Below are 17,627 nucleotides of genomic sequence, written 5' to 3'. Positions count from 1 at the left end.
AGCATTCTGCAACATGTAGCATAGGTTAGTGGGATATGATAATATGAAACTTGTCTATCTGACGAAGAAGTCATGTGTGTACAACATAACAATCCTTAATATCTAAAGCCTCAGAATGTTCCTGTACTAATCTTGAGTAACCATTTACTGCATAATCATCTTGCATATAATCTACAAATGAAATTTTCAATTTGTCCTCATCTATTGGAAGTTGATGTTGCATTGTATTTTAGAATAAGGAAATAGTCTTGTCCGTCTCTGGTGTAAAATATATTACTAAATAGATTGCTATGGCTATCAATACTATCAGTATAAGTAATGTTCCTAAGAATATTCTAACTCTAGTTCTTGTAACAGTACACATTTTTTCTAAAATCAGACCTACTACCAAAATCAATTTGTTGGTTACAACAAATAAAGAAAATAAACTGAAACAAACAAAAAAATGTTTTCCCCAAAAGTCTCTGAGAGTCTTCTTTGCTAGACAACCCCTAGTTTTGTTGTTGCTTCTTCCTATTTGTTATCCCTAATTGTTTTCTTCTTAATCTTGACCCTAGGTAAATTATTTTCTTCTCGTTTTTAATTTTTATAGTCTTAATACTTTTATATTTTATGATTGCTTTCAGGGAGGTTCAAATTGTTCAGTGCTCCATTCAAGTATGTCAGAAACTGGTACGTTCAGTGGTTGCCCTAGTCCACTCAGGGGAAGAAAATCTTCAACAAGGTACTCATGTCCTTTTTGATTTTCTTGGTGAGTGCAGCAATCCTTCTGCTTCACTGGCACCATTTGATTCTTCTTCTTTGATGGTTGCTAGTGGTGGTATCATTATATTTGCACACAGTCTTTGTTTCTTATTTATATTTGTGCACCAAATCTTAGTCACTTTCATTATTGTACCCTCTCCTGGGTCTTCAAGTTGTCCTTGTGCTTTTTTGTTTTCTTCTGCACCTGGGTCTCCAACAATTACAGTTTGGACTTCATATTCTTTGCCACTTTGTGAGATGTCCAGCAATTGGACCACTTCACCTGTTAGAGTTTCTTCACCCCAATTAGCTTGCTGATTCTGACCACTTTTTTTCTCATGCAACATTTGGTGGCACGTACACAAAAGCACTGGGCTCTATTTCTTCTTCTGGATTTCTTGCCTTCTGGGTGTGAAAGGCATGAATCCAAATAAAGTACTCCAGCACACTTCACTACTGTATTCGTGATCAAAACTATCTGAAAGGGGCCTTTCCAAAATGGCTTTAAACAAGACTTTCTCACATGTTTCTTAAGGTAAACCCAATCTCCAGGGTTCAAACTGTGGCACTGTTCTGGAAATTTTCAGTTGCAACTTCAATCTGTTGGGACAACAGAACGGTCTACATCAGCCAAGCATTTGCAGTAATCAAGTACCATGTCATCTGTAATATTCACAAGTACATTTGCTGGATCTCCAGGTAAGGTTATGGCTGTTCCCATCAACACTTCATGGGGAGACAACCCTGTTTTTTGGCCAGGTGTGTTCCACAAACTCATCAGGACTAAGGGTAATGCGTCTGGCCATTTTAAAGAAGTGGATGCACAGATTTTAGCCTGTCTTGATTTGATTGTACCATTGATTTGTGCAACAATTCCTGAAGCTTCTGCACAATAACTTCAGTGGAGTTTCTGATCAATTCTTAATGCTGCACACAACATTTTTATAATCTCTCTGTGGAAGTCAGAACCTTAATCTGATTCCAGAGAAACAGGCATACCGTACCTTAGTATTAACTCCCTAAGTAGTAATTTTGCTACTGTAAGATTGTCATTCCTTCTTGTAGGGTAAGCCTCCACCAACCTGGAAAAGATGCAGCCACCAAAATCTACCTCAATCCATTGTGAGGTGCCATCTCAATTAAATCTATCTGCATTCTGTTGAAAAGACCTGCAGATTTTCCCACATGGCTTAGTGTAACGTGTTCTTTCCCCCATATTATTTTGCTGACGTTCAACACATCTGTTGCAAACCTCTTCTGCTTGGGATCTGATTTTCTGATTGTACCAATATTGTTTAAATGGTGGTCTGACCTTAGAATTCCTACCTAAATGTGCTTGTTCCTGTAAATGTTGTGTCATTGGAATGAGCAAACTTTCTGGCAGCACTGCTTGACCCTCTAATGAAATCCACACACCTCTGTCATCAATTCCACAACCTGCTTTTATCCATCCTTGTTTCTATTCACCTGAGGCATTCTCTTGCATTCATCGCAGTTCATCCCAATTTTTGCTGTTTTCAAAATCATGGTAAGTATGCTCTCGTCTTGATTTCCAGTCATGATTGAACCATTGCAATTGTATGACATTGATGCACAGTAGCACTCCACTTCATCAGGATAGCTGTTACCAATGGCGATGGAGCTACAGTCACTCTTATGCGCCGCACATTTTACAACACTAATTTCCATGGGTTCTTGTAAAGCTTCCAATAGATCTTTCACCTGTTGCCCATTTCTAATAGACGTTCCAGCTGAGGTCATAAAACCTTGCCAAGACCACAATTGCCCATAGTCATGGACAACACCAAACCCGTATGACTGCCTGTAAAAATCATTACTCTTATTCCAATTGTTCGTCTGCAGGCTCTAGTGAGAGCAACCAGTTTGGCAACTAGCACAGACGTAATCCCTTGTAGCCATAATGCTTCAATCACCTCTGGTATTCTGCAGCTGGCATATGCTGCTTTCAAGCAATCCTCATTTGTTCTTAAGCATGAGTCAGCAACAAAGAGCATATAATCAGGATTAATCAAAGGCTCATCTTTTATGTCTTGTCTGGGTTTGATGCATAAGTCAGTAACATCAAAGTAGTCATGTTCATAGCGATCAGAATCTCTATCTTCAGGTATGGGCAACAACATACTGGGGTTTAAAATATTATACATTTTAACACAACGTTGTTTCCAGACATAATTTGTTGCTCATATTTTGTGAATTGCAAATTCATCAGGCGCTGAGTTTATTTTTGATTAGTAACACCTCAACCGAATGTGGAACCATTACAGTAAAAGGAAATCCCATCACAATGTTTTCGCATTTCTCTAGACTTGTGCTGACTGCAGCCACTGCTTTCAAACAACCAGGTAATGCGGCTGCCACAGGATCAGGTTTTACAGAAAAATATGCAACTGGTCTTTTGAAATTCCCGTGAACTTGGGTTAAGACTGAGAGAGCGCACCCTTCTCTCTCACTGCGGAACAGAATTAAATCCTTAGTATAATCTGGGATCCCCAATGCAGGTGCACAGCAAAGACTTTCTCGCAATTCTAGGAATGCTTTCATGCATTTGTTGTTCCATGGAATAGAATCAGTAATGTGCTTATGAGTCATTCTTAAGAACGGTTTTGCCACAAGGAAAAAGTTGGGTATCCACTGTTGATAGTTGCCAACCATCCCGAGAAACATTCTGACCCCTTTTCGTGATCTTGGGGTGTTCATTTTCAGTATCATTTCAATTCTGTATTTTGACACTTTCCTTGTCCCTATAGCGTTACTTTGTCTAATACAGTTCTTAGTCTGAGAACACTTTAGAATGGAGTGTCAATGTATTACATTTCAGAATATTCTCACAGTTATCTGTCTCGTGCTTCTAGCTATCAGGCTTTCGCTGAAACAAATGATCATCTCTCTAGGGCTCAGTACAAACTAGCAGCAGAATGAATAACTCTGTTATGCCTAAAAAAATTGTGGCCCTCATTATGAACCTGGCGGTAATCACCACCGACCGCCGTGCTGACGGTGAACAAAAGACCGCCAGTGGCAGTGAACTGCACACCGCCGAAGAATGATGCCAAAAAGATAAACCCCCAAAAATCCTGCAACCTCCACCGACCGCCAGGGCCAACGATGGAGGAGAGGCAGTACACCCCACCCCACCACCACCATGCAGACAAATCCTCCGCCCACCAAATAATGGTGCACAAAGCAGCGTGGCGGGCAGTGAATGCCGAATGACCATTGACAGTACGGACTGCCACGGCCAGCAATGGGACCCACCAACAAAAAATGCACACATTGGCAGTTTGAAACCCACACACCTGACAAACATCCACAACTCTATAAAACACACACATACACACCCCTCAATCCTTTGCAACGCCAATAGCATGACAGATATTGACAACACAACATGCATAAACTGAACTCAACATCACACAAGTCACATACACAAATACACCACCAAAACCCATACATACCCCAAACACCATCACAAGCCACACTCCCAAGCACACAACAGCACCCTCACCAATACACCTACAACACACCACCCACAACACACACCATTGCACACCCTAACCATCCCTGCTTCACAGACAGGGGGCTAAGGACCATGGTGGACGAAATACTCGGGTTCGAGCCACAACTATTTGGGGCACAGGTGCAGCAGACACCCGTGGCCAGGAAGATGGAGCTATGGCAGAGGACAGTCAACAAGGTCAACGCAGTGGGAAACCATCCATTCATAAGGGACGACATCAGGAAGAGATGGAACGACACACAGGAAGGTTCGGTCTATGGCCTCCAGGCACAACATCGCCATACAGAAGACTGGTGGTAGCCCCCCACCTCCTCCTCCCGAATACACCGACTCGGAAGAGAAGGTCCTGGCTATCGTGCACCCAGAGGGCCTCAGCGGACTCACCGGAGAGTTGGACTCGGGTAAGTCAAGTACAATATCTTCATAGTCACCACACCTGTAATGCATGTATCACCCCATCCTCTCAGTACTACCAGGACCCCATCCACTACCCAGTCCACAACACCCACAACCAAGTCCCCTGCATGCCCACAATCCCACAAACAAATCTCCATCCAGCCTCCTATACACAGTCACCTACCCCTGCATGGAATCCCAGTGGCACTACAGCACCCACAATGCACCTCCACCCCAACAAAAAATGCACCAAAATGTACATGAAGGGACCTTGCATGCCACTACAGGGGAATAGAAGCATAAAATAGTGTAGACCAGTGCAGCAATTGCCAAAAAAGTACACAACACCCACATGTCTATTCTCCCACACACAGGCACCACCACTCATGCCACCCAGATGGAGACGACAAGGAGTGCCAGTCCTCCACCTGAAGATGGGGGCCCTGCTCAGGAGAGTGCAGAGGGATGTCTGGACACAGAGGAAATCACCTTCCAGCAGCCCCACCTAGGACACCACTGACACCCCTACCACACAACCACCATCATCAGCTCTGGCCAAACGACCCCACACCAGTGTCTCCCAGCCACGGACTGGGTGCCCACATGTACAGAGGTCAGAGTCTCCACCCACCAACATGCAGGATGATGAAGGGCCCAGTGCAAGTGGGACTGCCAGACCTGTGCAGGGGTCACAGGTACAGGGGGCTAGGGCCAGTGTGAGGGCATCAGTGGCCCAGGAGGGTGGCCAAAGGATAGATGCTGCAGCCCAGGACGTGATATCTGAGGTCCTGGGATCGTACCACCATACCCAGGACAGGACGGGCCAGATCCTGGCCACTCTGGAGCAGAATTAGAGGCTGCAGATAGCACACCACCAGGAGGCCATGGAGAAATGGAAACTACTCAATGCAACCATGGCCGCCATAGCAGGGGTATTGCAGCACCAGTACCACAGCCAGCCGGAGTCCTCCACCCACCTGCAAGCCCCTACCACTAGCCAGGACACTGCCCTGCCATCTACATCTGCAGCATCCACTAGACTGGTGGCACTGCCAGAGGACTCACAGGAAACCAGCACCTCTACCCCTGCAGCCCAGCTGCACCTTTGCAACGTGCCCTCAGACCCAGATATCCTACTAAAACATCAGCCAAGACCAGGCCCAGCGCCAGGAAGTGACTTTGCCTTGAACTGTCTCACTTGTGTGCCACAGAGCTACCTTGTTGACATGCCACGGCCATCACACCATCTTCCAATGGCCACATGGACTATACCCGAGTGCAACCAACAGCTGAGCATATGTACCTAAGTATGTTTTTCACCATGTGCACATTCCCACTCACTGTCCCAACACTTATGTATATGTTGACATTGAATAAGTACTCCTATGCACTAAAATTATATGTCCTTCATCAATATGAGAGATCAACTGTGAATGTGAATGCATTAGCCAGTTACTATCATAATCACACTTTTATTACAGGAGGGGTTCCAACACACTGTATTCTCTGACGTATGTCACACTGTACCTAAAACTGCGCTCCCTGGCACATGCCACTTCAGTCATGATTTAGCATTGTCACTGACAAAAGACACCACAGTACTTATTACATGAGTCAGACTGTAACTATGCAGTGAAGGCATCAGCATCATTGAACAGTACCTTAGAGTCACTGGAAGTATAGCTGGATTAGCTGGGTCCTGGAGTTGAGATCTTCCCCCTCTTCTTCCTCACCATCACTCTCATCCCCTCTCTGCGGTTGTAGGGCTGGTTGGACAGCACTCTCCTCTTCCAGAAGGTGGAAAGCTGTCCTCACAGCCAAGTTGTGCAGCATGCAGGCCACCACTATCTTGCACACCTTGTCAGGGACATAGCACAGGGATCCCCCAGAGAGATGGAGGCAACAAAATCTTGCCTTCAGGAGTCCTATAGTGCGCTCTATCACCCACCTAGTATGACCATGGGCCTCATTATAATTCCTCTCTGCATCTGTCCTGGGATTCCTCACATGTGTCAGGGGCCATTGCAAGTTAGGGTAGCCAGAATAACCTGCAAAAGTGGGTGAAAAAAAACTTGAACAAATTGCCTTTACTTGCATGCAGCCTGGCTGTCAGCTATGTAACTGATACACTCACCTATGAGGCAAACTCACCTGTAGTTGTTCCATCATGTGTAGCACACTGCTGTTTCTCAGGACAAATGAATCATAGACTGATCCTGGGAACCTGCTATTGACATGTGATATGTACTGATCAGCTATACATCTGTTCATTTACTCTTGGGGGTATGAGAGCTAAGTGGGTTCCATCAATGGCACTTATCGCATGGGGGATATTAGCAAAAGCATAGAATCCTGATTTGATGGTGGTGAGTTCAGCCCTTTGGGGAAACTGGACATAAGTTTGCAAGCGTTGAACGAATGCATCCAGGAAATTGGACAGGATGTGGCTGAACATTGGCTCTGAGACCCCTGTAGCCATGCCGGCTGTCACCTGAAATTAGCCCGTGGCCAACAAATGGAGCACAGATAGCACTTGCACAAGTTGTAGGGATGGCATGCTGATTCTGATTGGCCGGCTTCAGAACAGGATCCATTAATGCACAGAGGTCATGGATTGTAGCTCTATTGAGTCGGTAGGTGAGAATGATGTGACGTTCCTCTATAGTGGCCAGATCTACCAGGGGTATGTAAACAGATGGGTCCCTCCCTCGCCACATGGGTCTGTACCAATGGGGGAGAAAAAAACACATTTTGAGTTTCAACATACACTTGCATCACATGACGTCACTGTACTTTTCTAAATGCGTCACATAGGTTACGCACAAAAACAGAAAGAATGAGGTACGCCGTCAGGCTAATTTGTACTGAGGTTTCTCTGTCATAATGATATCACATTGTATACACACTTCCAACCGTGACTACATGTGTGGATCAAGGAATCATGTCAGTAATCGTTGAATGGGAGAGAGAATGGGGCCATGGATGAGGCCCCCGGCAAGGCTATTAAGACGTGGGTGGTGAAAGCAAATTGGCAGCCTCCTGCCATCCACGTATGGTACTGTGGAAGTGACTTCATTCCGCTGGCGTCAATCGTCACGGCGGAAGGCAATGTTCCCCGCCTTGCACCCGATCATTGAATTACATGCTTCTCAATGGGGAACCTGGGCCAATCATGATCGCCGCCGTCAGACCCTTGACGCTTGACTCCTGCATCACGTGAAGGGTAGTCCTCCACTGCGTGTGCTGCTTTGTCCTGACTCTGGTCCTTGAGATGGCGTGTGTCACAGGGGAACGGGCCCCGGCCTTCACCGTGCAGGAGCTGGAAAAGCTGATGGATGGGGTCCTGCCCCTGTATGCGAAGTTGTATGTGTGATCAGAGGAGCAGGTGAGTTGCCATCTGTCATCCTTGGATGTGTTTGATTGTGGCAGATGCCTTAATGCATGTGTGTTCGATTTGTGACTTCCCAGCCGCAGGATGTCTGGCACTTTCTGCCTGTAATTTGTTCATATGCATGTCAACATGGGGCATGTCAGTATGAAAGGGCATGGCATTTGTGTACGGGGGACCCGCACTGATGTCTGTTTCTTTGCTTTGTGTGTCCCATGCAGGTCAGCGCCCTTCAAAATAAAGCCCTGTGGCAAAGCCATCGCCAAGGAAGTGCGGACCCTGGGGGTCCACAACCGGTGGAGCCCCCACTGCAGGAAGCGATGGGAGGACATGAGGTGCTGGGCCAGGAAGACCGGAGAGGCCTAGGTGGGGAAGGCCTCCCAACGAGGAAGGGGTGCCCATTGGACCCTGACCCTCCTAATGGCCCGCATTCTGGCAGTGGCCTATCCGGATTTGGATGGGCGCTTGAAGGCAGCACAGCAGCCACAAGGGGGTGAGTACCAACACTATTGTGATACCACTTTGATGGGTGTATTTGGGTGCTGTGGGATGCAGGCATTGTAGTGCCAGGCACTTAGACAGGTGTGTCCCTGCAGTCCTGCCCCCTCCACGTCCTTGGGATATTGGCATAGCTAGTTTTGGCAGGGTCTGTAGGCCTATGATGGGTCCCCTTTTTGTCATCTGGCATTCATTGTGGCCTTAAGGACTTGTAAGTGCATTGGCTTAGCATGGTTTCTAATGGGTGTACTTCACACAGTGTATCAGAGTTGTGTTTCATGAGGGTTATGTGGTGTATTCTGGCATCATGCCTACTAGTCAGGGGCACATTCATAATGTACGTTGGGTCTGCTGAGGGTTCGTGCCTGACCTGGGTGGGAGTGTCTGTGACCCAAAATGTAAATATTTTCAGGATTTGACATACTTCTATGTTGTTTTGTTTCCCCACCCCTGTGCTCTTGTGTCCCTTTGTACATTAGCATAATCTGGTGAGGGAGCTGAGGCACCAGAAAGTGGGGAAGCGTCAGCCCATGGTTCCAAGGAGGCAGAGTCGACCAACGCCAAGGGGACCAGTGAGTTGGAGGGCAAGGGGAGTACCATGGGGGAGGCAACTACCACTGGAGGTAGTGACTCTGATACCTCCTCCAATGGCAGCTCCCTGGTGGTGGCGGACCATACTGGGCCCACCCATTCTTTGTAATCTTCTCCCACCCCCATACCATCACCACCCTCCCAGTTGCTCCCCACCGAGTTGCCTGTGCCTGCTCACCCACGAGGGTGGGTGTCTCGTTCGCCCCAGGCACCTCACCCCCTACCCCAGTCTGCCCTGCTGCCCACACGGAGGAGGCTCTGAGAACCATCTCTGTAGGGCAGACAACCATTGTGAATGCCATCCAGGATCTATCATCCCAGATGCAGCAATGCAATGCATACCTGGAAGGCATTCACAGTGCCATGTCTGGCCTACAAAGATTTTTTCAGGCTCTGGCCTCCTCTTTGATAGCAGCCTGTGTCCCTGTTTTTTCTGTCCCACCACCTCTACCTCTTCTAGCACCCCACTCCCTTCACCCATCCCAAGCACACATACAGACAGCCATGCACACAGATCAACACACAAGAAGCACACAGACAAACACAAGCACCACACTTCCCACCACAGGCAGGCACACACCCAACATGCCAAAGCACACACAACAATATCCACTTCCCCCAGTGTGTCAACCTCCTCCGCCACCCTCTCTGTCACCTCACCATGCACACCTACACGCACTGCACCCTCAGTCACTGCTGCTGCCCCATTCATGCAGTCACGACAACATCTGACATCTAGACATGCACCCCAGACACCACACCTGCACTCACCATGAGTACATTTACAGACACTTGCAGGAAACTCATCAGACCTGCAGACAACATCCATCTACACTGGCAACCTGTCTTATCCCACTGTGTCCACCCCCACCCCCCTCCCAAAACACTCAAACGTTCGCACACATCCACACCTCACATATCCACCACATAAGCATACTATACAGGCACCTGCATCCACGTCTGGCACACCTATACCTGGTACGAGCACCCCCTCAACCTCCACTCCCAGACCTGCCTCAAAATCCCCTCCAACTGCACCTCAGAAGATTTTCCTATCCCATGTTGACCTGTTTGAATGCACTGGCCCACCCTGTCTTGTCCCCAAACGTTCCCATGTCCTTGCCCAATCCACTCCTTCCTCGTCTAAGTCCGCCCCAGTCTGCCCTTCCCATTCCCCGTGCCCCTTCCCCAGGGAGAAAGAAGCCCTGTGTTGCCCCAGGTCCCTCTGCCACCCCCGGACCAGGCCCACTCCCCCTCCCAAACCTAAGCCCAAGACCCCCCCTTCCAGACCTAAGTCCCCACCCCACCACCCCCTGTCCTTGTTCCCTGAGGATGCCCTATTGATGCCGCTTTCCAGTGGAGTTCCCTTTGCACGCGTGGGAGTCAAGTTTGGGCTATATTTGCCCTTCAGACAATTCACCATGGACTAGCCAATGGCCTTATTTGGACATTATCGTAGATAATTCAAATACATTTTAAGTGCCCAGCAGTACTGTTGGCACAATATAGTAACGTTGTTCAGCATTTCACTGTGGGGGTGTGGTGTGCACAGGTGTGTACATTTGTGCAGGTATTTGTTGGCTTGTGTCTGGTAAGTACATTTTGTTATGGTATGTATGGCTTGGGATGGTGGGAGGGTTTGGGAGTGTTTCGTTTGTGTAACTGTGCCCTTTCTTACCATGTGTACTAGGCTGCAGTACTTACCGTCATTGTCTTTGACGTCGGTCACGGTCCTGGAGGAATATGGCAAGGAGAAGCACTGGCATTATTTCCAACTCTCGCTCCATGTCTGCGTCGGCGTGTTCTGTGTACCTTCAATACCTTTTGTATTGTTCATTTCCGCCACGCTTTGCCTGGCGGTGGTTCCCGCTCCCGACTGATGGCGGTGTGGTGTTTCATTATTTAGTGGGCGGGTAGGGCCTTTCCGCCGGCCTGAGGGCGGCCTCCTCGTCGTCGTTGGGACTATAAAAATGGTGGTGTGTGGATGGACCGCTACTTGTTTCTCATGGTCTTCATTATTTGGCGGTCTGGACCGCCAGCCTCTTGGGGGTGGTTCATAATGACCACCTATGTCTTAAAGCTCTTTATAATACTGTTTTCACACAGTCTACTCTCTATTACCTAACACTCTATCTATGTATATATATTCACTTATAGCTCCTAGCTTCAGCAGCCACTGTGGTTTGAAGGGGTGGCTCCGGAAGCAGCTCTCAGAGTCTCTCAGCTGCGGATCAACATTCTCAGCATCACAAAGCACCGGCATCTAAATGCATCGGTAAGATGAAGTCCCCCTTACTCTCGCTAGGACACCTTATATAACATTTTGATTGATACAATTATAAAACATTCAATATAGTGAAACAATGCATCTACTGATTCGACCAAGGGGTTGTAGTTTCATCCGGTTTCTGGTCCATTTTATGTATATAAAAGAGCAATTTCATGGGAAAGTTAGACAACCCACATAATTCCCACCGATCATACAAATGTTAATTTTGCTAGTGGTTACTTTTTCATATGTCCCAACACATTCCTTGCAGCTTAGTAGAAGGGTAAAAGTGTAAGCAATACAGCTTCCATTGTTTTGAAAGATAGATCTTGTTTTATAGGTCAGAGAGATGTTATGAAAGAAACAGTTGGAGAGAAAGAAATGTTTCCAATGCGTTTTGCAGCCTAGGTTAAGCAGGGTGCAGAGCATGCTTTAATTATTGAGCAACGGTGGTTTTTCGGGCCTAGCAATTAGTTCCTATATTAATTCTCCATGCTTATGGATCTTTTTCTATGGAGACCTTATCAATCGTATAAATGTATGCGTATTATCATGATTTATTTTAAAGATGATGAGGCTGGAGTGACAGCTTAAGCTGTGTATAGGACATACCTAATAAGACAAAGCTGTCTCAAGGCCACACTTTAAAAAAAAATTGTCTGTTGCACCGCATCCTTTTGAGGTCAGTTAAGTGAGTACCATTAAATTGAGTAATACTAACAACTGGTGCTTACAGGCGTACAATATGAAACGATGATGTTGATGAGGATTATTTCTATAGTGTAATAATAATAATAATAATTTAAAAAAACGCTATCATTATTTCCATAATACACACCTTTATGTAACACGATCCAGACTAAATTTGGGACAAACCCTGTTTACACCAGTAGTTATTGCCCAAGAGCACATATGGCACAAAGAACTCACTTTAATTCACTGAAATAAGTTGTTGGCTCTATGGTATAGTCATTTAAATGATTTTTAAATTGTATTTATTTCCGTTAGGGACATTGAGATTTCGTGGCTGCTATCAAGTTGTACAAAATGCTTATATATGACAATATTTAATAGGCCTTTTAAATTTGAATCGATTTCTAGTTATTAAACGTAATATATATAGTGATAATGTAAATGCATTATTTGGCTAAGGTTGTGTTTGTCCTGAATTCAGATGTATCATTGACTACCTTTTTATGTCTTTTAAATTGATATGAAAATAAATAATGTTATTAAAAATATTAAATATCACCTTTTGAAAATTATTGCAACTATGAGCTTATTTTGTAAAATTAATTCCATGGGTCCTTTAATATTTATCATATGTGTTTATTTAAGTAACATATTTAAATGGTTTATTTACACTTCAACTTTGCTGAATCCTAAAATACAATGAGTATGCCACCTTTAAAGAGTGTGTTACAGCTTACCTAACCTGCCTTACTGTGGAAAAAACTGAAAGGTACCAGTTTTTCAAGTCTTCTGAATTGTCGTTTTCTCACCTAGATAGGGCTTTCGGCCACCGCACAAGGAAAGCACTAAAGGCCACACAGAGAAAAACGATTCAGTGCTTCCTGCCAGCAACGACTAGCTGGCAATCTAACAGCGACAGAAACAGCAACTGCTGGGTGCGAAAAGACTGCAGGCGGGCACATTCATCCCTGGGATTCCGCCAGTTGGATGATATTGCTTTCTCAGTGCCAGTTTTTACAGTTTGGAGCTGGTCACGCTGGTTGCCAGCTGGGAATGAAGGATGGGTGCGCGCACAGTGGCAGGCACCAAGGCCTGTCACACTGAGAGCTGTGCTATGATCCTGAACGCAGGGGCCTAATCAGGAAGAAAAACACAAAGAGCGTTTAGTGTACATCTCTGACTATACCTACTTTTTATAGTTTTTGTATTCACAAACATTGTCTTGAAAGCTGCCCCGGTTGCAGGTTTCCATGAGTACTACTATAAATGTCCTGTGACATCTCCTATTTCCCCTGTTCAGAAGTCGACACAGTGCCGTCCACCACCGCCACCAACACACACACACAGGAGCAAGGAGCCTGTGAAAAAGGACATTTTTAAAACTTTTTTATTTCTCAGCAGAGAGTATACGCTTCCCCTTGCAGAAAGCTTTTCCCCTACACCACCACCGCTGAGGTTGATCTGTTGCATTTCCCACGCTGGAATGGAAGGTACTGCGGCCTCCTTCTGGGGTAAATCTCCTATTAATTGCAGAGTGGGAACAAATCAGGTTGGGATTTGGGAATGTCCAATATTGCAGGGATGTAACACAAGCCCCTGCAGCGCCTGCAGCACAAGGGGCACACAGCCCTCCAGCCCCTCTCCCTCTGACATTCTTTGGGCCCCCGTCCAGCCAATGACCATTAAATATTTGAGAGATATGGGAGACTTAGTGGCCCCTCATCACATTCTGCGGGGTGGGGACATCATTTTCGTTTAGGCCCGTGCAAATGTACAAGATATTTGTGTACATACCCTTGTGAATAGGTGCAGATGATCAGGGTCGCTGACCCATACACACACACCCCCTCCCAACACCCTCTCCCGCCCCAAGGAAGATTTTGATATCCAAACGCAGACACGTATGAAATGCATCAGATGTTTTCTGCAACAAAAAAATCTGCTGTCTTGAAGACTGGGTGGACAGACCACACCTTCAAAGCATCTTCTTCACTGATTTGCACCTCTCTATTTCCATTTCATTTGGAAGCAAATCTCCACCCCCAGCTCGTGCCATCCTGCTAATTATTGTTCCATGCTCATGTTGGGATGTGTTCTGGTCTGCCACTGTAGGCTCACTATACCCAGGGGCCTCCTCTTGCCCTATATTTATTTTTTGACATTTCTGTCTGTATTTATCAATATTTATCTTTTGCTTATCTCATCAGCATGTATCCATATTTATTTGTGTTCTATGAAAAATTAATCTAGAGTTCGTACAGTTCCATATCTAAGCGCTAAATGAGCACTACAATGCGGATCTCTGAGTGGTTTTAGTGCAATAAGGATCCACATATGTTACAACTATATACTTATCTGGAAACTTTATGATTGTAGTACCAAACATGTAGCAAATGTCAGGCATTTCTGTTTTTCAGTTTATGTGCACAGCTGACTACCTGGCAGACATTAATGGTATTGGTTAGAGTCACTAAAAAAATGCAGTTTTCAATGTTTTCAATTTTGAAACGTAAATACCGATAGGGAAACAATATTTTCTGTCAGTATTTATGTGTAACGATCAGTGAAAATGTAAACATGGGAGCCATAAACTTGCACCCCTCCATCGCATTAGAAAATGATGTCCCTGCTCCTCTTGTTTCAAGCTAGCATGCATTAAGTTAGTACAAATAACAAAATGTACAGTTATTCCTAATGACTGTGACTGACAGATATGTCAGAATGGACTCCGTCTATAAGCGTGTCCCACACGGTAGTCATTAGCCGTGTGAATCCGACAAAACTAGTTAGGGGAGGGGACCACATAGTAATACTTATACCCCTGCCTTAATTGATGATAATATTAGCGACATCCGTACTCGCAGGAGACGCCTGCATTGGAATATATACCTGTGCTTTCTTGTGACATTGTGGTGGAAGTACAAACTAGTAAAGCTCCAGGTTGTGACAAAATCTGCTTTGTCATATGCCGCTTTCTGGTGAACAAGTTAAAATCTGACAGAAAATTCAGTCCCATAAAAGTAAAAAAAAAAGTCTGGGGAACTACACAAAAAAGTGAATTTCACTAAACACGCAAGGGAAGGTTAATCAGTCCCTTGGCGGGCTCCCCTGTGCAGATTACAGGACATGAACAATTCGCTCCGCAGGGGGCGTTCTCTATTCTACGCCCTGCTGTATCTAACAGTATCCTTATTTGCCAGGCTCTGCTTGCACTCTTAATCCTATCCTTGGGGAATCCTACTCCGTACTTGGGGATCTCATCCATGAGGAGGTTATACCAAGCATACGTATAGGTGCATCCCTGAAAGGGATCACTACCACCAATGTCAACCAGGCCTCGTGTGTAGGAGCCATGCCGCCATACTAATGCATCAGTACCACAGTGGCCAACCCGGCCTCCTCTCTTGGGGCCACGCTTCCATACAAAGGCAAGTTCTGACAACAGGGTAACCAAACAGCAAAACCCCAGTGCAACAACAGCTCGTTTTTCTATATCAAAATAGAGAACGTGAGGATGGAACGATAAGATGTGCACCATGTCCTGACTACTTTCACAATTTGATAAACACGAAGACAGTGCTCTAACTAATGTGTGTAGAGTGAGCCAAATTGAATTTGGATTCTGAATTGATCTTCCACAGAATGTTTCACCCACAACTAACCTAAATGGGACCGAAATGTCAACCCTTTTTAATTCTCAAACGGATTAACATTTGTACCATTTGACATATTGGAATCATAATGTAGTTCACGGTTGTGGCAGAGCATTCTACAGTTTCATGTACTGTCTTTGTATTTGTCTAATTGTGCATAAATTTGCAACAAAAGATGCCATTCTTGTCCTTTATGTCCTTGGCACCTCTGGGTTGATCTAACCAACAGATCTGATCACTTAGAAGCACTTCCAGTTCTTCGGTGCAAGGGGAATGCAGGCTTTAATCCTCGCCACAGACAGACAGCAGGATATTTGTTGTCTGATCCTTTCCAACACCAGTTGTGTTCTTGAGCCTCCGGAGTGGCAACCTTTTCATAGCGGTGCGGCCAATGGTGCCCACACCTCATCTCTACCTTCTCATTCAGCAAATCCTGTCTTTCTTTTGCTGCAAACAATCCCAGCAATCCCCATTCTGGGGATTTTTCTAAATACTAGTGCCCGATGGTCAGTGCATGGAGCTCCCCAGACCTCAGAAAGACTGGCCCAAGGTAACAAGAACCTTATTTTACCTTCTAGTAAGAGTCAAACACAAACTGGTTCTGGGTCCATGTTACCTCCTGCAGGGACTGTTCTCCTCCTCTAATATCCTTAAAAAACGTAGGTCGTATGTCCTGTAATAAAGTTCAGCCTGCATTCATGTCATACTTCTGCCAGGAGGCCGTTTGCTCCCAGAGGTCATTTGTTCTTTCCTCAGAGCAATCTCACACCTAAAGATCGCCAATGGAAAGTTAATTACTGTCACTGAAAGGGAGATAATCTTCCAGAACCAACTTGGTAACTGTAAACTCAGACAAAGATGCAATTATATTTGTGGCACAGTTACCAAAACTCAATGCTCACAGGTGAACTAGATTTTCATAAATGTTGTTCTATTAAGCAAATCTAGTTTCTATGGCCCTTTCACAAGTCAACATATGAAAAGGTGTCTTCTAATCTTAAAGTAGACCTTGCTAAAATAGAAAGGATGTTTTATTTTTATAGGGTAAATGCACTTTGGGATTCCGTTAATGCAGGGACATGCCAATTGCTCATGCCTTCACTAAAGTTAAAAGTGGGCTTTTCAACATGTCAAAATGGTTTATATTGACATGTGCTGGCTGTAACTTCAGACATCTCAGGCCTGCATGAATAGAAATGATGCCATGTTCTCAGGATTTCTCCTCTGGGCGGTGTAAATTCATACTGTGCCCTACAAATGACATCTGACCTTGAAGTCACTGGTGTACGTTGTAGAAGTATTACTGCACTAAAGAGTCAGGTATGCCGACTGGAAATAACCAGATGTATCACATTTGAAAGGCAGAGCACATGCACTGGGAGGTGTTGCCTCCAAAGTCAACAATGGAAATACGACAGTAAATCCAGTCCCATGAAAAAAAGAAGTATGGAAAGACCTTGCTGAAAGGTGGATTTCCTTACAACGAGCTGTGGCTGCCGCAAATATTAAGAGGGGGGATACGGGGACAAGGGGGAGAACAAACACATTTTTTTTTAAAGACTTACCATTCGCTTTCGTCTCCTGCCGTCTCGCTCGTCCTCCTTTTCTGTTCTGGTGTCCCAGCATTCACTGGGACACCAGAACAGGCTGTGCAGCAATCCAGGCACTCTTTTTGTGCTAAAGTTAGCATGAAAGCAGCGTCAGGATTGGTCTGAGTGTCTCAGCCTGCCGCTCAGACACAACCCTGGGGCGTGTGCAGTTTCTCCAGCCTGGCTGTGTACACAGCCGAGCTGGAAAATCTAAGTGCACATGTGTGTGTTTGGCCAGCCATCTTCGGCCATTCAAACACACATGCAA

The sequence above is a fragment of the Pleurodeles waltl genome, chromosome 2_2, assembly GCF_031143425.1.
Source record: "Pleurodeles waltl isolate 20211129_DDA chromosome 2_2, aPleWal1.hap1.20221129, whole genome shotgun sequence".
In the NCBI taxonomy this organism is placed as follows: domain Eukaryota; kingdom Metazoa; phylum Chordata; class Amphibia; order Caudata; family Salamandridae; genus Pleurodeles; species Pleurodeles waltl.
This window is presented reverse-complemented; position numbering follows the sequence as displayed.